The sequence below is a fragment of the Ambystoma mexicanum genome, chromosome 3p, assembly GCF_040938575.1.
Source record: "Ambystoma mexicanum isolate Mex_15411 chromosome 3p, UKY_AmexF1_1, whole genome shotgun sequence".
Classification (NCBI taxonomy): domain Eukaryota; kingdom Metazoa; phylum Chordata; class Amphibia; order Caudata; family Ambystomatidae; genus Ambystoma; species Ambystoma mexicanum.
In genome coordinates this window covers 398,996,223-399,019,055 of record NC_090925.1, presented here as the reverse complement: position 1 = coordinate 399,019,055, position 22,833 = coordinate 398,996,223, and the positions used below count along the sequence as shown (strand labels likewise).

General features: G+C 42.5%; 1 long non-coding RNA gene across 1 annotated transcript; it reads right to left on the bottom strand.

The window, feature by feature from the left end:
* Nucleotides 1-5,020: 5,020 nt before the first annotated feature.
* On the bottom strand, nucleotides 5,021-6,781 carry LOC138580496 (uncharacterized). The gene is made up of 5 exons (XR_011304274.1): nucleotides 6,697-6,781; nucleotides 6,486-6,600; nucleotides 6,229-6,389; nucleotides 5,944-6,105; nucleotides 5,021-5,787 (listed from the first exon to the last, which is right to left on the bottom strand). It is a non-coding gene; the product is annotated as an uncharacterized lncRNA (long non-coding RNA).
* Nucleotides 6,782-22,833: the final 16,052 nt, after the last annotated feature.

Genomic DNA, 22,833 nt, shown 5'->3' with positions numbered 1-22,833 from the left:
GGGTGTCTAGTATCTGGTGGTTGACACAATAACTGAGACAGCCCTGCCCGAAACCGGTATGAATGCAGTGTGGAGTGTTGAATGGCTGGGTACTTGTCCCAATACACATAACGTGTTGTGAGTGTCTGGAGAGAAGTGAATGACCTGAATGCACTGCGTGCCTGATTGGCTGCCTGCCTGCATGAATGCCCTTCACCGTGATTGAATGCTTGAGTATGACCCAGCGGAATGAATGGGAGATCAACAGTATATCTGAGGATCTCTCGCTGCTAGGAATCATGTTCAGAAGCTGAAGTCCACTACGACGAGTAACTGGAGTAACTGAAGCTTGACCTTGAAGCCCTGCTGGACCAGAAGAATTGCTGCTGCTCTGCTTCACAATCTGAAAGCTGCTGTGCCTCCAAGGACTGACCCAGAGAGGACCTGGTAAGGTGCCCTCTTTCCCAGCTACGAGGGACCATTGTGCACCAGCAGACCTTTGCCAGAGCTCCCTGGTAGACAGACATTTGACAAGCTGCCGACCCAAGACGGGGACCACCGCGGAATCACAAAGAGAAGCGCCCGGACTGTTGTCCGCCACTGTCGCCGACTGCCGTCGCCAACCGGAGCCGCCATGCTCCTGTTTGCCTAAGAACTTTCGAATCCAAGGACGCTCTCGTCCGCATCGTCGCTGCTGTACCCGGCTGCAGAACGCCTGACCATCGATGCACCGAGGATCATCCACCGGTGGGTTTCTCGCCACCCAAAGACCACAGAGACACTGACAACTCCACGCCCTTGCTGGGCCCCCGTTCTTGAAACTCTTTGTGGTCCCGAACTATCGACACTGAAGTGCCCCGCACGCCTCTTCCTTGCAGGACGTTTATGCTTCCCCGTCAACGAGCAACGCTAGGAACGAAGCTGCCACTTCACCATTGTAGCTCATCCTGTTCTCTGTCGGACGTTCGATGACCCGTGACTCCTGCCTTAAAGGGAGGGCACTCAAGAAGGGCCGTTGATTCCCCACCAAGGACTGCTACAACGCCAGGTACTTTGGGGTTTCAGAACTATTGGGAAGTCTAGTGTGAACAATATATGGACTGGGCTTGTATCTTTATTCTACAGGTTGCCCAGGTGGGGGGATCTCCACACAGAGCTGTGTTTTATGGTAGTGACCAATAGTCTGCCAATTGTTCAACCATCTTGCTTTCCTTCCTCTCTCTACTGCTGGTTTCCTCTTTATTGATCTGTGTGACATTTTGACAGTATAGTTGATGCGCTTTAATGAGATCTGATAATATTTGTGGTACCACTGTAAAACTGTATATAGTTACCATTGTTGATTTTCTGAGCACAAAGTGTGTTATTGTGATATTGTATATTACCTTGAATATTAATTATATAAAGACTGTGTTTTAACCGATACAGTGTGCGGACATTCCTTTGTGGGTGCTTGGGGACTACACTGTACTTAAGAACCATCCTGCATCATCTCCTGAGAAGCTAGGCCTTCATTGCTCGTCCATTGCTACCACAATAGAGAATCTTGGCTGGGGTCCTCTGTGCCTCTCCGATACCATATAGAGAGCGGAAGTACAGAACCCCCTCCAGTCTTTACAGTTACAAATATTAGACATCATGCATTTCATAATAAGCCATATTCCACCTGTTGTTCGAAAAGTGAACTAGCAACTCTATGTTACGGATTTGCACACACATTGAAAACAGGTTCCAATTTTTTAAACATGTCTGCTACCCAACTATTTCAAAAGATAACAGACAAAGATGAAGTTTTGGAGTCAAGTATCACAAATCTATTCGCAAACATGCATGATATAAAAGAATACAGGTTCTGATGTCACGCTTATGTACGGTGTATGCTAAGGAACCTTGGCCCACCCAACCATATGGTTTGTCACTTTAAGTTGTGCAGAATATGCATGGGAGGACTTGCATGACTTCCTATGCATAGCAAACCAAAGCAAAGAAGGGATAGGCATAAAAACACCAGGAGAACTCTGCTCTCTTGACCCTGTAAATGTATCAACATACTTTCACCACGTCTTTATTGCCATGCTGCACTTCATCTGTAATAGAAATATTCCTCCCCTTAGAGAAGTGGAATACTTCTTTTGGAGAAAAAAATATCAATCCAGAGGAGCACCACACATCCTCATGCGTTTGTGGATAAAAGATGCTCCTAAATTTGGTCACTGTTTTTATGTTTATTCACAAATATATAACCTGTGACATCCATTCAGAAACCACACATACCATATACACAAATCTTAGGCTTCCAAAAACATAAGTGTGGCAAATACTGCCGACTGAGATATAAAAACAAAGGTAAATACTGTACCAAATGCTGATTTGTTTTCCCTAGACCAGTTTCAGCAAAAGGACCAGTAAACAGCTTCATGTCTTCTGTTAGAGACAGTGTGAAAGGCAAATTGCCTTAAAACACATACTGCATTAAAAGAAATGAAGCTTCAAAATACATCAATGATGACAATGCAATCACTACAATGCAATCATTGCCCTCTTGTGGAATGCAAACATAGATGTGGGATGTATTGACCCACTCCGCTATCTTATGCGGCATCACTCTGATAGTTATGGGGCAAGGAACAGCAACAATGGCAGCAAAACTCTTGTGTGTGCCGAAAACACCTCCAAAACTGTGTGTTCAAATGCACAAAAATATGGATGCAGAACCTGCCACCCATGGTGCATATGTGGTGGGATAGAGCACACACTGCAGAAAGTGTGCCAGTGGGCTCCATGACCAGCAAACAGAGTGCAGAGAGAGAAGCAGCACTTGGCAAATTAAACTCCAAAATGTGCCTATAAATGACATTTGCTTTGTTGCTAAAAACTCCAAAATGCCTATACACAACAGTTCCCAACATTCAAAATCTTGCTTGGCGTAAAAATTAATGTAATCTAATGAAGCATGGCGAATATTGAAAGCCCTAAAGTGTAAAGAGCAAAACAATTCCTCAGACAAACTGGATTGTCTGTAAACTGACAGCTCCTGTCAAAATCTGTGTGCAGTACACTGGGCTACATGTGAATGACAGCTGTCAGATGAGCTCCTGATGAAACTTTCAAGAATCTAAACTAAAAGTCTGCCGGATTAGCAAACATAAAAGGATTGTTGCTAAAAAGAATACAGATCTCAGTTGTGTTTTTGATCCCACAGAGTTAAAGCTAAGAAAGTAATGTATTTATGTTTGATGCAACAAGTTTGGTTTTTGCTGGATTTTAAGAAATTAAGAATAAATTAGCCTGGCTGAGCTGCAAGAAGTGGAAAAACAGGTTTCTCCCAAGGGGAGGGAAATCCTCTCAGCAGAAACTCACTGATGGATGATAATTGTGGGTTAGGCCAGACTTTTGTCTACAAAAAGAGAATGAACAATGGCAGATCCTCCAGCCCAGGAAACGGATGTGTGAAAGGGTTGTAAACTGCTCCTGGAAGGAATTCCCCAAAGGAGGGGGCTACTCCGGAACTCCAGGGAGAGACAAAGCAGCAGACCATTTGCTGTTAAGAATGAACAATGAACAATTTTTAGAGACTCATAACTTGTTATTCAAAGCGGTGAAAAATATAAAAAGGACAGAGTTGTTAGTCTAACTTTTTGGCTGCACATTTTAAGAGGCGGTAGAACTGTGTGACATATTCTGGACAGGAATGGCAATATATGTGGTTTTATATGAACTGTGTTAATGCTAGAATTGTGAACATTTACACACACCTCCCTATGTTAAACGCACACATTTGTGGAAATTTGCAGACAATTTGGAAAATGTGTTAATAGCGAAAAGGACAAAATTCTGTAGAAAGGTGAACCAAGAACCCACAACTGCGGGATTTTGATGAACAGATGCTACATAAAATATGGAATCTTTGTGTGTGGTTTGTGTAGAGGTGACCAATGTAGAAATATGTATTTAGGATAAAATCCGATTTTGACACTAGTGGCTGAGGGGAGGTTCCTAAGGACTGTAAGCTAAACTATAAATGTGACATCATCCGGCTTTGATGCAATCACTCAGATGCAAGGCGGAGATGAGGTCCTGATCCAATCCAAGAGGAAGAAGTTCAAACACAACTAAATGAAGACACTCCTTTGGGCACTCAACCTTCTGTTACAGGAAGCCAAGAACCACTTGGAGAGTCACTCACAGTAAATAAAACAGGAATAGCTATGACTGAAGTAGAAAACACCATGTATCAACATGGGCAATCATAAGAAAACTTGGCACTGCTGAAATTGCAACTAAATGATGAGCAACTTAGCATATTCCTAGAAGTGACTAAACAAATTGAACATGGTTTGCAGCATGAAAGTAAAACTTGTAGCTGTTAAAATTATAACCCTGTATGCCTCTATGTAAGTGGTGAAGCTGGTTCAGGCAAAACCTTCTTAATAAAAATCATCAGCAAATTGCTACAAAAGTTAACAAACAACTTTCAGCTGTTTTAACAGCCTCCACAAACTTAGCTGCCTACAACATAGGAGTTGAAAGTTTACACTGAATATTGCTCCTTCGAGTAGAACACCAAAACAAATTAGAGTACTAAAAACTATCAACAGAAACTGCTACTGAACTATGCTGTATTCTGAAAGAAATAAAAATGTTCCTAATATATGAGGTGAGTATGGTCTTCAACCTAATGTTGGCTTTAATTCACCTCAGATTACAAGAAGTCCTTAAAACAGACTAAGAAAGAACTCTTTGGAGGAAAACATGCTATTGTTTTTGGAGATCTCCTACAATTAACACCAGTGAAAGGTGAACCTATTTTTAAAACTTTAGGACTCAAGCAATGCCACCGCACACTTGGCTAACGAAAGACAAATCGCTGCAAAAAATGTGGTACTGTAAATGTTAGAAATGTGCTAAATGAGTAGAGTACCTCACACCGTGGTTACATTGAATGTAATCCCAGAAATCTCATTCAGTGCATGATTTATATGGAGAAACAACACATATGCCGTTATATTTTGAATATACAGTTGTTGTAATTGTTGTACACATCAAATTACATAAAAAACAATAATAGACAATGAATAAATAAATGACCCTCCAATCTCATTTTGAAAAAACGGGAGGGAAAAAAACAAAATAAGTGATAGTAAAGAGTGGACAGAGACCCAGTGCTAAGGGGAAAATAATGAGTGTCTCTAGGTACAGAGAATAAGAAAATAATTCATTAATAATCTTTTTAGATAGAACTAAAGAGAAATTCTAAACAGCATGAAAATGATTTGACAATTTCAAAAAAAGCAGTTTGGATCTCGATCCCATACACTGGAGAGTTGTTATGTATACTCAGAATTCAACATATATACATACAGCCTTTAATCTTAATTCAGGGCTAGACCTCCTTGTGCCAGTGTGATATGGGATCAAGGCTTTCTTTCAATTAGTCAGACATTAGTTTTTGTAGCTTCTGCTAAGGTGTTTTATTAAGGAATCCATAGTTCTCATGTTAAGGGAAGCTGGACAGTATAATTTATGACAGAGATCTTTATCCCATCTGCTAGACTGCTAGTGAGCTAGATCTTGGTTCTTTGTGGTCCAATTCAATGGATTGCATGAAAAGCCCTCATTGGGTCTGCCTACACATGTAGGGGTAAAAATCTATGTAAACACATATCATTGTGCTTCCAGATAGTCCATAGATCCAAGTGGACTGTTGTTCATCTGTCCAGCCTCAGATCCGGAAGCAAACCCCCTTACTGCTGTCTGCGTTTCGGTGGTCTTATGCTGCCACCTTTATCAGGATGGAGTCAAAGTACCCTATGGGGAAAAGGGAAAAGGATTGAGCTTAAGTTTCAAAGTGGGGTATAGTGCCGAGAAGCATGCTTAAAAACATGTTTGAAAACATGCTTGCTACAAGTTGTACGGATACGTTTTGCTAGAAAAGCACCTAACATTGGCAGAGAAATTTCTTACCTAGAGGGGTTTAGGCAATCTCTGGAAACGTGAGATTGAGGCTGCATTCCAATCTCCGCGGCTCTGACTTAAGCTCACAGCGGAATGGCCGGGACACTCGGCGTAAATGGATCACAGGTTCTAATATGGTGCCTATGTAGTAAAACAATGGCATTTCTTGTCCTGTATTGAGGTAAATAAAATGTGTTGACTAGTTATACAACCTCTCTTATTGGTCTCCCAGCTCCCAAAATCTCCTGTTGTCAGAGCAGAACCTGGTAGGAATAAGTAAAATAGTAAACCTACCATGATTTCCTAATTATAAATGCCTTGAAGTTGCTGCCTTGTTCTGTCCGTAAGGTGGTCTTCCCGTTCGGAAAATGGGCGACTTAAAAAGTCCTGCTGAATACCTAAATAGGTGCGTTTGGGTACGTGCCAGCGTCTTCATGTGATTTAGAACAGTATGCCTGCAGAGAGACATAAACGGGGATGGATTCTCTGTTCGTATGACAGCTCTTCTAAGAGCTGCAGCCACATCTGTGTGGGTCGGCTGTCGTGCTTACCTGAAAATGCATCAGTAGCAGCGATCCTCTGTAGTGTCCTGTGAAGTCCTGCTGAGTGCCTAAATAGGTGCGTTTGGTACGCGCCAGTGTCTTCATGTGATAAAGAACAGCATGCCTACAGACAGACATAAAAGGGCATGGAGTTTCTGCTCGTGTGGCAGCTCTTCTAAGAGCTGTAGCCTCATCTGTGTGGGTCAGCGGTCACGCTTACCTGAAAATGCATCAGTAGCGGCGATCATCCATAATAGGTTAGTGTTTCCAAACCGGTGGCGGCTCTAAATCACTCTTTCCACATTCCAAAATGGCATTGTTAATGACGCCCAGTGTCTGTTGCTTATTACTAGGCAACTGGGGGCTTGGTCTGTGGAGTCCACGTGACCCGGAAGAAAGAGTGAGGGAATAGGGTGGTAGCTCCGTTGCGTGCTGCCAATAGGTCAGACCCCAGAGGGTATGTGTGTGGGTCCGTACTGAGTCCGCCCCCCTGCAAGATCGGGGAAGGTTGCATGAAATCGCAAACTACAAAAATACAAAAACCAAAAAAACCAACTCATGTGAATGCGCGCTGTCAGGTTGCATATGTAAATGCGTTACAACCGGGCTCAGTGTGCTTTCTCCAGCCTAGCGGTGTGACACAAAAACCTTTTGAAATGAGTGGACTATTCACCCCGTCACCCTGATTGTGCTTCTCAGGCTGCAATGTGAAGTGTGTGGTATGTTCAGCAGGTGAGTGCCTTACTCGCAATAAAGGTGCCACGGGGGAAGCAGAGGACTTTTGGAATTATGCATGCACATTCGGTTAAGTTGGTCAAAAAACTGCCTTTATATGGAAATTACGCTATAGATGCAGTTATGAAATAGCACAATTGAAAGATGTCTAAAAAATAGGGGTTTGGGAGCCATACTGTTCCTAGTGTCTAGAGTGGTATGTACTGTTCATTCAGCCCGTTGTCCCAGCTATCCAATCTGTGGATCCATGGACTTTCCAATCTCAATAGGTGTTGTTGTGCTCCTAGACCGGTTTGCACTTTCTCAAGAATCCACTAAAGGAGTTTGTCAGGCACGTGTTTCATTTGCATATAATGTTGGACCAAAGGTGAAGTTTCATTCTTACAACGGATTCTCGACCTATGCTCAGAGATGCAGGTATTGGCGCTGCACATGGTCTGTCCCACATATCGTAGGCCACAGTGGCACTCGATACAGTACACTACTTGTGCGGACTTGCAATTGCTGAAATGTCGAAATAACCCAGGTTTTATTCCCAAAGGTGAAACTTTGCATCTTTTTTGTATATTTGCAAGCCACACACGAGCCACATGGATAATGCCCAATTAGAGGTCTAAGATTCCATGGTCCTCCTCGTGGAGTTGTCTTAATGAAATTCAAGTGGACCAAAAATTCTCACGCTTGGCAGCATAGGAAATATAAATCTCTGGCAACATTTTAATACAGAGAACTAACTCAAAACATGTGTCAGTCTGCAGACATTTTAGAAAGCATCAGGACTGGTCTTCTCTCTAAAGATGCACAATTTATCTTAAATAGTAGACTCATCCATGAGCTATAAGGGCATGACACATCTGCTCCTGATGGCATGGCACAATTAGCACAAAAAATGTAAAATGTATGTCCTTAATGCCAACCCCGGCAAGTTGGACACAATTCAATGAGATGATGTTAAAAAAAAGAAATGCAACCAATAGTGCACATTAGCTCCACAGACAAACTGGAAGTGCACGGCATGACACTCCTAAGCAACAGCACGACTAAATAGCTGATAAAAATGTATCTCAAATGCAGCTGGTTTGGAGAAAATGTTATCATTGTGTTTAAACTAATTCTGAAACAAACATTGACGTAGAGCAAGGTTTAGTCAATGGAGCAACTAATTTAATATTTAACGTGATTTAGTTTACGAAATAAACTTTACACATTTTGTAAAATTATAAAACAGAATAATGGCATAATATCCATCACATCCTAACACTCAAATAATAATGATAAACATAAAAAACTATTTAACCATCATTTTTCATAGAATCTCAATGCAAAACATTCAAATTAAACATTGTCAATCCTACTCTCCCCAATGTCTCTTTAACATACAGATCAATAATCTCACTGTAATTAAAATAGTCGGGGTGGACATAAAATGTTACAGTCAATCTTTTCTCAGGAGGCCTTAGGGTATAAACGAGAATGAAGGTTATATTTATAATGCTAGTTAATCCCACCAACCAAGCCCATCGTCCATTTAACATAGGGAAAAATTGTCGCAATTTCTCAAATCATTGGGCCCAACCTGGCTTCGATATTTAGCCATATATTGTAGAGGGCAATTAGCAGGCACATACTATCAGAATTAGTGCAGTGATGCCAAAAGGACAATTCCCCAATGGTTTCCCTGATTATGATGGAGCAACTGGTACAGTTTTTGGCTTCCAGATGTATCCACATGACAACATTCAGTTTGTCAACATCGACTTTGACAAACTTTCAGAAGTTAAAAGAAGGGGACGCGCAACAGCATGATTCCTTATTTTCAAAGACATGTATGTACGTAGAGAACAATTCTCTCTGTCTCTTGCATATGCAGTCACTATTCACAAATCACACGGTCTAACCCTAGATCAGGCATTGGTTGACATTGGCAGCACAGTCTTTAAAGAAGGTATGAGTTATGCAGCGTTGTCGCGTCTATGTACACTCATAAACTATTTAAAGTCAACTTTGATGCAAACAAAGTCAAGGCTGACCTTCCTTACATTGTAGAGTATAACAGACTATGTGCACTCTACACCCCATGTAGCTATGTACCCTGTTCCGGAAAAAAGGTAAACTTCTTAAAAGCAAGGTAATGCAAACAGAACTTAAGTACAAATTAGGCAAAGTGAATGTCACTGTTGTTTGAACTCCTGCAAGGGATTGGTCAAGGGGCGAATATAAAGATAACAATCTAGCGCTTCATGCAGATTTCTCTTGCTTGTAAATGCTTTAATAACAGGCATTATTATTATCCTATTTAATGATACTCAATTTATGACCTCAAGAGGATGAAAGGATGAGTCAGCCTTGCTGCAAAATTCAAACCTGAAAAGTGCAAAACGTATTTCAAATTCTGAACAAGAGATTACTAGACGCAAACATCTCCTCTTTGTCCCCAAGCATGGAACAAAACAAAAAGCAGCCAGGACTAAGCCCTAAAGGATCTGTAAAGACAACACAGAGAAAAACAAGAAGGGCAAAATGTTAATACAAATTTGAATATGTATTATTCAAGAAACGGTTGAATATTGAAATCAGGGTCAGATCTTGGGGATATAATTTCAAATATTCTTCTATGAAATCTACTCTGGTAAAAGCACAGACACATTTGTATTTCATTTGGAGCTACCTGCATTTCACTCCTGTCAGAAATTTGAATTGGAGAAATCAACCTGTAACAAGGAAATAGTATGGATCATAAAGAGAACAAACAGTGGAAAAGCTACAAGCCTCAATCATGTGCCAGATTAATGTTATGTAGCAGATATCAAAACCCCAGTCTTAAAAATATTATTTAAAGTGGTTCTGGTAAAATCCAAAGACTATGTAACAAGGAATGAGGCTTACATTTCAGATTCGCAAATCAGAGGAATTTCTGAAGTACTGTGAGAATCATAGACCAATCTCCCTGTTAAAGAGTGATTCAAAATGGTATGGCAATGTGCTTGCTAATAGATTGAATAAACACCTGTGTATCTTAATACAAAGAAGCCAGAAAGGATTTATCCCTTAAAAGCATCTAAATGATCTTATCCATATGTGTCTTGGTGAACCCCAATTATCCAGTGAACCTTTAACAATCTGTGCAATAGATGCAGAGACATACTTTGAGCATGTTAATTGGTAGTACCTGTGGGCAGACTTGTGCAGACTAGGGATCAGGGAAAGATTTAAGGCCGAAGTTAAAGCTTTCTATGACAAATGAGAGCAAGGCACTGAGTTAACGTGCAACGTCTAAGGGAGGTTGGGTTATAACAAGAGGAATTAGGCAGGGCTGCCCCCTTTCTCCACCCTTGTTTGCTTGATATATCGAACTTGTGCACAAAGACTTTGGTCCATGCAAAACATCTCCACGTTTGTGTACAACGGCCAAGGAAAATCATGTCCTCTGTACAGATAATGTATTAGTTTACATGGTAGATCCATCAAAAGTATGTAGAGTGTGTGGAGATATTCAGTGTTGACCATTTTCATCACCAGTTGTACTTGCCTGATTGTTATTGTCACTTTAGGATGAGGGTGTGGTTGTGTTGATGAGGTGGTAGTGACAGGACCCTGAGTCTGTAGGTATCGGGCGAATGCTACTTAATCATATATGCATTTTTGAATTTATTGAGTCAGTCAACATTTTACAGAGGGAACATTTTGAGGAGTGGAAGTCTGACACACACTCACAAATGCAGCAGTCGAATATTGTGGTGACTATGGGGCCCTGTAAATATAGGTGGTACTTAAGCTTTCCCGGAGCAGACTTGGACACAGCATTGGCCGCTGGCCTAAATCATATCATACCCAGTTTGATCTCTCCTAGGTAGCCAATGCATATTGAGATAATGGTGACACCCCACCCTTGGGGCCAATAATTCTGCCATCTCTCAAGTTCAGACTTTGAAAGTTCAGTTCCTCCTAGATTACCAATTCAATTGTATCCATGCCACTCTTCCCATTATTAATAATGATAATTCTTTGTGAATGGGAAAATGTTTTTTCTACTGGCTCCTCTACAGTAACTCCCGTTAGCACCTGGTCTGGGGGAGCTAACCAATCAGGTTGTTTGGATCGCAGGCTGAATCCTATGATCCAAGCCTGTGTTCCAAGCAACCTGATGGCTGCTTCGCCCCCCTCACCATCTCCCCCCCTCCCTTCCCTGTGAGTCTCTGATTCCCTTCCATCCCCCTTACCTGATTTCTTTCAGCGGTGGCGGCGCAAACGCTGCCTCCATGGCTCCATCCTTCTGGGCAGCCATGGACATATGGAGCCCCGCCTTCCAGATCCATTCCAGCCATTTTAAGTAAGTATTTTGTTTCTATGAAGGGGAAGCCACAAGGCATCCCATTCATTGAAACAAAATACATTGCTCTTAGCACCCCAAGTTTACCGATTTAAAACCCAGGGTGCTACTAGCAATAACACCCAATCCAGCACACCTGATAAGGTGTAATTGCATAACCAAACTCTTGACTGTATTGCTTTTTATTTATGCACCAATAGGATAAACAAATCTGTTAGGCACTTCTATAAGAGGCATATTGCCCTGTATGTGACAGAAATGATGCTCTTGCACAGTAACTCTGTTATTCTTTATATTATTTCTGTATTTATTAGCCATGGGTCAAGGTGTGTGGACTAACCAATACATCAAGTGGAAAGGCTGTTACCACAGCAAATAAATCAGTACAGTGAGTGTTCCATAAGGACCTTGCATATTTACACTGTCTTGACCTCATTTCACAGGTGGTCTCTTGGCATTGGAGAAATTAAGTGACAAAAGTAAAGCTCTGGTGCAGAGGTTCAAACCCAGCTTCTTTAGTTCCACCTGTCTTCTCGGCGCTACACGTCACGCTGGTGGAAACAACAGCGGCCCAGTTCCGGTCGACGCCCCCGTGGGAACCAGGTGAGCGTAACAGATTTAGTATCAAGTTGAATGGACCATGATGCACAACAGCCAATTATGAATAACATATGTCCATCGGTGGTGAGCTGATTGCCATACGTAGGGACGCTTCTCTGAGCAGCTCAGTCAAAAATAGAAGTTCTTTGCAAAAAACAAAAAGAAAAGTCATTTGATCCTCAAAAACCCCAAAATGCTATTTCAGGTGCTTCATAATCCAAGCAGAAAAAGGAGGGATGACCTCCCTCACCTCTCCATAGGTGTGCATGGAAAGAGTGTTTCCAGTCTGTTCTCTGGGCACCCCAGCCTCATCTGCCTCCAGTCTCGCTTCATCCAGCTACACAAATAGCACTCTCTCTGACTGCCCCCACCAGAGGACTGCTTCTTATATCATCAGAGCGTTCTTTTCCTACACCATCTCCTCCCCTCTGCAGCCAGAAGCTAAGATCTTCACTTGAAGGCTGTAGTTTGAAGCTAAGTTTGTCAACAATCCTCCTTGAATCTGGCCTAGCCCAGAAGCATTGTAGTCCATTGTAGGCTTTTCGGAATTTGTTATGAATAACTGAAACATTCAGAACTATTTACCTAAACAAACACAACAACAAGAACACATCCCTGACCATTGGAATACAGCCCAGAAGTATTGTTATTGTAGTGTACCTATTTGTTCCCAAGCAATAGATTAGTCTGGTTTCCAGCCTAGATATTTAGACAGAATGGGGAAATCTGTTCATAACTGTTAATATATGCTCACTGCTTAAATACAATTCAATCCATATTGAAATGTACATGCTAGCATGCCTAACAACCACGTGGCTTGAGATATCGCTCAACCTTTGGCATGGCTAAAATACATGTCAGAATCAGGCGGTATATACTGCATGTGTTAAAATAATACTTGGTTCTTGGCCACACTGATGACAAAAATAGGCAGTATTGTTAATATGGCCTGTTTTTACAGCTACCAAAGAAAACATAGTGAGTCCTAGCTCTTGATCACAAGAGCCAAAACAACAGAGACCTTTCTTTACCAATAAAAATGCTTTATTTTTATACTGTGAAAAAACGACCTTCGTCCCAATGCATGCCATTTTTAAGACAGTGCAAACCCCTGAGTTTACCACAAAATGCTCTTTGTGTGGGCTCAGAACCTTGCGTGGGTCTTCTGATTATCTCTTTGAAGCTGAGACAATTATATTATCACTAAATTAGTCTCTGGGGGATGTCAAAAGTTCAGTGCTTGTACTTGTCTGGATTAAAATCCTGTGCAAGATCTAAACCGTGAGGGAGGTGTGACTGAGTTTTTTAATATGTTTTTATTGTTTTCTATAGCACTTTTAACCAAACCGCTTTACAATAATTAATGAAGTGGTACATACAAAGTAATGATGACAATAAATCACAAAGAAGCGTAAGAAAGAGCAAGAATGAAAGAAATCCCAAACGGCACAAAAAATGGCACGATGATCCCAAAACACAGAATATAATGTAAACTCAGCAAAAAATGAGTATTGCCCGGAAACATTAGAGCCACCCCACAACAGAAAAGATCACCAAGTCCTCGTCCGGGGCAAAGACTAAAACAGTTTAAAAAGTCACTTGCCACAGAGGAAATCCGGACTCTGAGTGCAGATAGGACAGGAAGTGGGGGAGGTGACCAAAACTCTACTGGTCTTTATCCTGCAGTCTGCCTGCCTAGAACCAGTTTGTGCTGGGAGGCTGGCTGTCCCCATTGTACAGCCACCTCCCAGGTTTGAATGAATGCATGTCTGGTGATTGGTGGGCCCAGCCAGTTTTCATGCTTAAAAGATGAGGGTCCTGGAAAAGAAAAGCTGAGTCGACCACTTCAATTGACGATCCAAAGAAGAAGAAGAAGAACATCCACAGCCACCTCTAGCGAATGCCGGAGCCGTCTGAGTAACCGCTGCTGTCCCAACATCAACTTCTGAAGTGGATGACCTTCTCCCTTGGACTGGTGGTTCTAACCAGTCCCAAGACAAACTGCATTTTGTGCCCTGCCTGGAAGAGCTGCGACCTCCACGGCCTGAAATTCACCAATACCCTGGGTCCTGTGCCATTTTGCGGTGCAACTACAACCAAAGTGCGATTTTGTCCAAAACCTTACAGTCATCCCACTCCTGAAGGTCTCCTAAGCCGAAACAAGAACCGAGAACTGGAGCAAAGTCTACCACACGACAACAGTCCTTCACCCAAGCATTGAAAAGACACCAATGAGCCAGTGCTGCGAAGATCTTCTGCTGGGCATCGAGCCACTTGAGAGGAACCATCAGATGCATTGTAAGTTATTTTCTTCAGTCACCAACACCAAGACGCCCGAATCGGGGTCTGCTGTCCTGCTGCACAAGTCCTTGTGGTCCTTGTGGACCGTCCTGCTGCACAAGCTTCTTCACTGATAAGGTACTGTTCAGTCCCAAATAGTTACCTGAGGCCTTCTTCTTTGTTCCTGTGCTTCGGAGGGTTGCAGTTAAGCAGTTACTTGCATCCCCTCCTAGGCCTACAATGGGCTACATTGGGGTGAACATAACATTGTGCTCTTTCCCAAAGAAATCTTCTGCTATAGACCTGAAGAACTTTTCATAGACTCTGCCTTGTTTACTGCTTACCTGCTTTTCTTCTTTGGCCCTTGGTCACTGGATCCCTGTGCGCTCTCCCTTGACTCTGTGAGACTCACTTACAATAGGGCTGTACTTCATAACATTTGGTTAGGCACGGATTAACTAAAGTATACAAGTTGGTCTACAGTTTACCTACCTGTTTCAGAAGTTTCTTCCACTTTTGCGTTACTTTAAAAGTGTTCAAAAGTATATTTTATCCTTTTGCTATTGCTTAAATATATATGGCCCGATTCATGTATTTTTTGCCCAGTTCAACATGAATTTGCAATGCTGAAAAGTGACTTTGCACTGCCAACACAAACCTTGAATTTTGCTGTGCAAAGTCCGATCAAAATCATTTTGTGCTGCAAAAATGTCTATTCACTGACTTTGCCCGGACTTTCCACTGACCTGAAAAAATACACTTTGCACGGTTCCATGAATCAGGGTTTGTGTTGACAGTTTTAAGTCACTTTTCAGCAGTGCAAATTCACTTTGAACTGGGCAAATTTTCCATGAATCAGGCCCATTGTGTTTAATGCTACTGTGTGATAGTACTTACCTTACTTAAAAGTTACAAGCTTTAGTGTATATATAATTAGTGCTTATTTTTAGACAACTTCTAGTGTGCAAGTGTTTCTTTGGACTAAGTGTATGCTCTGAGTACTGCGTGCCAACTAGACTAAGCCTGCCAGCTCAGCCATTCCTAACACACATTTGGGTAGTTCAGAGATAGGACTTTTGTAAAACCTCCCAACAGTTTGTAATTGTGAGCATGCATGGTAAGCATTGTTCACAATGAAAATTAAACGCTGTCCAACATGTGAGCATGTCAGACCGCATTTAATTGTAATTGTGAGCATCGTTATCATATGAGATGCACAACAAACCAGCTCTTAACTTTGTGTCCAAGGAAGATTAAGGGCCTCATTACGTCCCTGGCGGAATGGGTTAACGGGTGCCACTAATGGTGGCGGACCCGTTAAACCCATTCCGCCTCATTATGAGGTTCCCTCGCGGGACCCGATGTGGACATCTGGTTTTAGCCGACTCTCCAAGAAACACCACTAGTCCCCCAGGGAAGCCATTGAGTAAATAAACCAACTACACCACCAGACGCTTGTCCGTTAAAGAAGGGCCCGATAGATTCCTTGGGGACGAATCCACTAACCCACCTGGGATTTTAATAATAAAGGTAGGGATCTAGCAAGGCCAGGGCATTGGCAACACCACTAGCCCACTAGGCCTTTAATTGGCAAAGGCTTCCAGAGAAGCCTGAAAGGACAACTGGTCCCTGTGAGCCCCTACAGGCTCCAGATTAGAAATGCAGTCAGACTCCATAAATAGGGGGTGGGGTTTACAAGCCCTTATGAGTGTTTGAAAGAATTGCTAAGCCCTTTCCCAGTGAAATCACTTGAAGTAAGATAAGCTATTGGACAAGATAGGTAGACTAATAATGAGAGGGGCGGGGTATTTAAAAAGTGTGTATGAATGGTTTGGTGTAGGTTAGTTGGGTGAGGACAGGAGTGGTGGAAGATGTCACAGAGACTAGAGAAGGCAGAAGCGAAAGGAGTGCAGAGGTTATTGGAGAGAAGGGTCTATGGAGTGTGTGTGTGTGAGAGTAAGGAGTGAGTAAACTAGTGATAGAGAAGCAGTAGAGAGGAGGCAGTAGTAGTTGGGAGTCAAAGTAGTGGTAGTGGTAGTGGGAGTAGCAGAGTAGCAGTTAGATGGAGTGGTAATAAGTATTAGTAGCAACGGCCATGAAGAGTACTAGAGAAAGAGGTGGTAGAGTAGTTGTGGTAGTAGCAAAGTGGCAGTAGCAGTAGAGTGGGAGTAGTAGTAGTGAGAGCTAGGGGAGTAGAGAGGCGGTAGTAGTAGAAAGGGAGTTGAGGAATAGGAGTAGGGGTAAGAGCGGATAGAGGGAAGTTATAACAGAGGAATATGAGAGGCAAGGAGGTAGTGTAGAAGGGAGGAGGGGTGAGAAGATACCATCAGAGATAGTAGGCAGTAGTGACAGTAAGATATGGAGGAACTGAGGAGCAGGAGGAGAAGTAATATCACAGGGTTAAGGCAGGAAGACAGAGTGGAACATCTGAGACACAGTAGTATGGTGGGAGGAGAACATCTTGGGGCCCAGTGCAGAGAAGGGTCAGTTAATTTTGGGTGTGGAAGGAGAATGAGCAGTACAGTGTGGAAGAAGGCACCTCTCCCAGAACACCCATTGACTACTCAGCAAGGTATTTTATGGGGCATCTAGAAGACTCCTGGGTAAACAGGTAGCCATTGGCTCAGGAAACACACCATTAGTCCCAGACAAAAGCATACCCACAGGTGGCACTGTTCAATTGAACTAACACCCATTAGGGATGCCTGGGTTAGGGAGGTGGGAAAAGGACTGGGAAAAGCAGTGAGTGAGTGATGGCCCGAGTGTCAAACATCCCAAGACCCCAGCAGGCCCTGAAGATCCCTTTTCATGACCTAACCACCACATTGTCTGTTGTAAAATAACAATAAACACTTTTGGAACATAATCTGAGAGTCTGCGTGGTTATTTGTGGTACGCACCCCGTCACAGTACATTTTGATGTTTCACATTACTTTTAGTCTTGCTTAGAAAATAGTTCCTAGAACTCTAAAGAGGATCATTACCTTCTCAAGGCTGCATAGCTTATCCTGTGTACTTAAGATATGTTTGACGCTAATCAAAAATGAGAACCTATCTCCAAGTATGTTTTTACAGTTCTGCACAACAGAAAATATTATCTCTTGCATTCTGCATTTCTCTCTGTTTGATTAAAAGTACAGACATCTTTAACAGAAAATTGCAGGCTGAGATTGTCTTCCTCCACTTTTAGGATGGACAGACTCATAAATTATGCATTCCTTGACTGATTTACCTTTCTACTTTCTTTTGGCAATACCAATAAAACATAATTTACTCCTTCTGGAGCAATTTTTCAAATCCCCTGTTTTTGTGAGGAGTATCTGATTTTACTCTTATAGACTATTTGCATTTGCATTTTATTTTTATTTCTGAAACGCCTTTGCCAAGGCACTCTGCATAGAGAACAAAGGGCTTACGTATGGAATTTTTTTCCGTGGTAAGTAGGGATTTTGTGTGCCATTCTGTGCACAAAACCCCCTGTGTTGATTCCGGGAATCGACTTTGCAAGACTTTTCCACAACTTGCAGGGACTTTGCGCATGTCCAGCAAGCCTCTGCGAGCAGTCAAGCTCCATGCATGAGACTCCACGCAGAGTGTGGGTTGGGCCTGCGCAGAGATTTAAATAGTGGGTGGAACATGCATGATCCCCATTCACACACCCAGCACCTCGCAAAACAATGCGTATTCATGGATCTGACCGCACAAAATCACATCGGGGAAATTAGCATGCAAAGCTCCCGATCACACCACCAAGTGAAAGCAGACACAAGGCCCCAATCGCATAGGAATCACAGTGCAAAGTTATGATCCGATTTGGAATTTAGGGGTGTGTGCACACAGTTGGGATGCCATTTGGAGTTAGGAGTGTGCATATGCAGAGTAGCAGGGTGCAGTCGTGGTTTACGTGGAGTTTGCACTCAGGTTGACCAGAGATTTACCTAAGTTACGGAAAATTGTACACATGGTGCCGGGTGCAGTTAGCAGATACGGGGAACACCACGCTGTGTTGCTGGGATGCTGGCTTGGTTGAGGGGGACCCCTCGCAGTATTTCCTCGGTGCAATATTTTTGCACCCGAGGAGCCCACAAAGGTAGGTGTATGTGGCTGGATTTTCTTTGCATGCTGGCGTGATGGGGGATTTCCAGCCATGACTTGCCCATAGGGTTACTTTGCGGGGAACATTCAATAAATGTACAAAGCATGCACTAATTCTTATGTGCGCAGGGACTCGCAAAGCCCTTCTCGGCACAGGGACTTTGTGGGATCAATGCTCACTTTTCCATGAATCCGGCCCCAAATGTGGTACAATAAATCAGGCAATGATGAGAAGAATTTCAAAGAAGAAGATTGAGGAGGTGATATCGAACAGAGAAGATCAGTTTTTAAGCACTAACGAAATATGTGAAGTGTGGGGGATGCTTGGATATCAGGCAGTAGAGTGTTCTAAGACTTGGGAGCAAGGAGAGAGAAAGCAAAAACATGAAGATGCACAAAGGGGTTTAGTGGTAGTGAGAAGATGAAGATGTTGAGAGTGAAGGAACAATGAGGGGGTAGATGGTGAGACAGAACAAAGAGGAGTAAGGTGGAAGGACTGAAGACCAAAGAGTAAATCAGACCAGTATTCAAGCCATGAAAAAATAGAGGAAGTGATAAAGAGTTTAGCAGCATGGAAACAGAGGAAAGGGCATGGTTTGCATATTAAAGAGAAGAAATGGGCAAGTGTGGGCAGTCAAATATATATATAAAGAAAAAGAAAGTGATGGGTCAAAAGTGACCCCAAGATTGCAGTCAAAATCTGAAAAAGGTAGGAAAGAGGAGGGAAACAGATACCAGAAAGAGGTTGAGGAGGAGTGGGAGAAATAAGAGGAACGTAGAGGATCTCTGTTTTTGAGGGATTAAGATGAAGAAAGTGGGAATGTATTCAGGATTGGAGAGCAGAAATACAGGATGAGACAGTAGCATGAAGAGAGTCAGAAAGTGTCACGAAAGAGAAAAATATTTGTGAATCGTCAGCATAGAAATTAGATGAAAGATTGAACGATTGAATGATATAAAATAGAGGAATTGTATAGACAGAGAAGAGTAAAGGACCCAGCACCGAACCTTGAGGGGCACCGTATTGGAGATGCCAGGGATGGTGGGTGTCCCAGGATAAGGAGAAGAAATGGATGGAGAATCAAGACTGAAACTATGGAGTGATAGACGGACCAAGTGAGGAGAATGAAGAAAGCAAAGTGGGGTGGTGGACCATGTCAAAAGCTACTGAGAGGTCGGGAAGGAATCAGAATAGAGGAGGATTTTGAGTGGCGTCCAAAGAGAAGAGAATTAGTGACGTGAAGGAAAGCGGCTTCAGGTGAGTGGGCGGGGCGGGAACCAGATTGGGTTGGGGAAGAAGAGAATGGACATTAAGAAAGGAGGACACTTATGAGTAGACAGTTCATTGAAGAATTTTTGAGAGTAAAGGGAGAAGTGAGATTGGGCGATAGATAGTAATGAGGGATTTAAAGAAGGCGTTTTCAGTATAGGATTATTTCGAGCGTGCTTCAAGGGGGAGGGAAAGATGGCAGAGGAGAGTGACAGATTGAAGAGGGATGTCAGGAAGGGTATGAACAGAGGATAAACAGCAGGAACGAGGGGAGAAGGCAGAGCTATTGTCTCTGCATTGGTTATGTTCTAGTGTGAAGTAAATTCCACCTTTTCTTCTGATGCTATTGTTAATGTTTGATTATTTGACGGTTTCTAAATTCAAGCAAGAGTCTTCAGTATTACTTTATCTCTTTTTTCTGCTGTTAGTTTACTCTCTCATTTTCCACATAAAGTCAAGTTTTCTGTGTTTAGAGGAGGGGGGTTTCACAATTCTGTTTGTGAAACGTTGGCCCTTGCATTACAATGCCTTGCTCTGTTTCACTATTTTGGTGATCGGTTTCATTTTGAGATGTGTTCTTTACCTAAATAATGGCACCCTTTTGAAGTGTCTAGGGTTGACACAATCTTGGACATGTCAGAGCAATTCTCGAAAGCTCCTGCACTTCGCCTATGAAAGCAGATGTGTAAGAAGTGCCCTTTCTTTTAATTTTTCTAAGACCACAGAACACCTTCTTAGCTACACACACTTAGAACTGAAGGTCCTCCTTGGCATAGCAGAGAGCACACCTACCCTACAAAACCCTTTGCTGGGCCTATTGGACCACCAAACCTCCGGGTAGTAACTACTCTAACCCACCTGTGGCAAACATTGATTCATTTGTGTCTGGTTGGTCTATACCAGGCAGTCTCACCTCAAGCTGGTGCCTATTGTGAAGTCACGTGAGGTACCATGTTGCTCACTGACCCTTTATAGTGTTACTAATTGGCAGATTCTCAAAACGTTTGTTGGCGCTAGTGATGGGATCTTCATGTGAGCGCAACGCCTTAACTTGAACCTAAAAATGGTGTACGCAATTCACAGACGGCATCTGAATGTTTGCATCATAGATGTGCACATTCGGTTGCCATTTTGCACCCCCTTTGCAGAATTGTGCAAATCTGGTGCATTTCTGCACATTTTAAAGGCGCATCCTGAATTCACAAATGGGGTGCACTTTAAAGAATGCACAAAACAAAATGTTTCCTCTGTGAATTTTAGGAAACACCGCTATCCGACTTGCTTTTCTGCCCCTCAACCAGCGATAGAAATGTTTTTTTCTGTGTTAAGAATGTTTCAAAAATGGCCCTTTTAGCCTCATCCAGTACACTATTTGCACTAAGGTGCACACCCCTGAAATGCACAGGTGACATTTTTGGATGAGGTGGCCTGCACATTTCAAGAGAAGGTTTCCTAAAAAAGCACATCATGTGCATTATTTTTAGACGTCGCATTTTTTTTTACTCCTTTATGACAGGCGCCAAATTGGCAGCTGTGCCTCCCTCACGCTGTCTCCCCGTGTGCCCACGTAGATGGTTTACCTTTTTGCAATACTCTAACAACTAAGAATAATGTAACAGTCGCGCTTTATTTTTAACCCATTAATAATGTATGATTTGACACCTGAATTTGCCCCCAGAATACCACCTTTCAACAAATGTACATGTTAAGAAAGCGGCCAGATGCCCATAATAACTCATTAATAAATCAAAATGATGTAATTCTTCTACTGGCCGGCGCGCAAGTCAAGGCCCTTCTCTATTGCCATGATGCCTGAGAGGAATGAGGAAAAGCAAAACAGTGTTAATCGGGTCCTGGATAATGACACACAAATACAGAGCCGCAATGGGCATGCGGAGGAGGAAACATGTCATTGACGCATCACACAAGCCGTGAGGGTATGCAAGCAGGGTCTCAGGAACAAGTCTGCATGCTGCCCTGGTGAAGGTAAATTATAATGATCTCAATGTAAGTGCCTGGAGAGGAGCAGTTGGATACATCATATCTAACTCCCGCCCCTGCACCGCCGTCTTATTGGAACAGTAGAAGAGCTCTGTATGGGAACCCATGTGTTGTTCCTATACTGCATCGAGTGTACGTGAGACGATATGCACTCAGACAGCCGTAAAGAATGTACCTGCGCACACTGAAAGTGTGGAAGGATGCAGTGTGGAAGCATGTCAGCACGCACCATTGGACATCATGGAGCACTGAGTGAAACCTGATAAGGGCAGAGTTATGTCATGAAGCAAATATACAAAGCCATACTGAAACAATATGAAAATACTTAAGAGAGACGATGTAACTGGAGTAACAAGAGAAACATGTACAAAATGATAAAGTAATCATTAATGCAATACTTTCTGACCAATAAGTGTAAATACGCAGTAACGCACGGTACAAAAGACATATAGAAGCTTGCTATAGAGGAATACATAATGTGGCTAGGACGGCCATAATTGGAAAATGGACACCGGCTCATGTCAAGATTCAGTTCAGCTACCTCAGAAACAGATCAGGGTGGAAGAGTTAGGAGACGCTGGATGAACAGCTTTGTGTGCAAAATAAAGAGGACTATATGCTGGCTTGAGATCACGGATGCTATTTGGAAGGAATAGCTGCAAAGCACAAAGGGAGGCAGAAGAGACATATTTATCTTAGATTAGAGAAGAAGAAAACATCTGCTGGATCCAAGTATTGGACAATTAAAAGTGTATAAAGTCTATCCAAGGCACAGTGAGCAAGTCTCTAGAGGGCAAGAAGAGCAACGACATTCAGTATAATTAAATCAAATAGAAGTAAATAATCGAAACGATTGAAATGGACAAATTCATGGTCTCTTCACAAGTGACTCAGAAGTAAAAAACAAGGGCTATTCATTAAGCCTCGGAGGAAGATAGTGACGTGCTTACACTCCCTTGAATGTACCACAGCTGAGAGCATGCTACAAGGTCAACTACAGATGAAAAACCGTGGCTCATGGCCGGACTGATGAGAGTTGATGGACT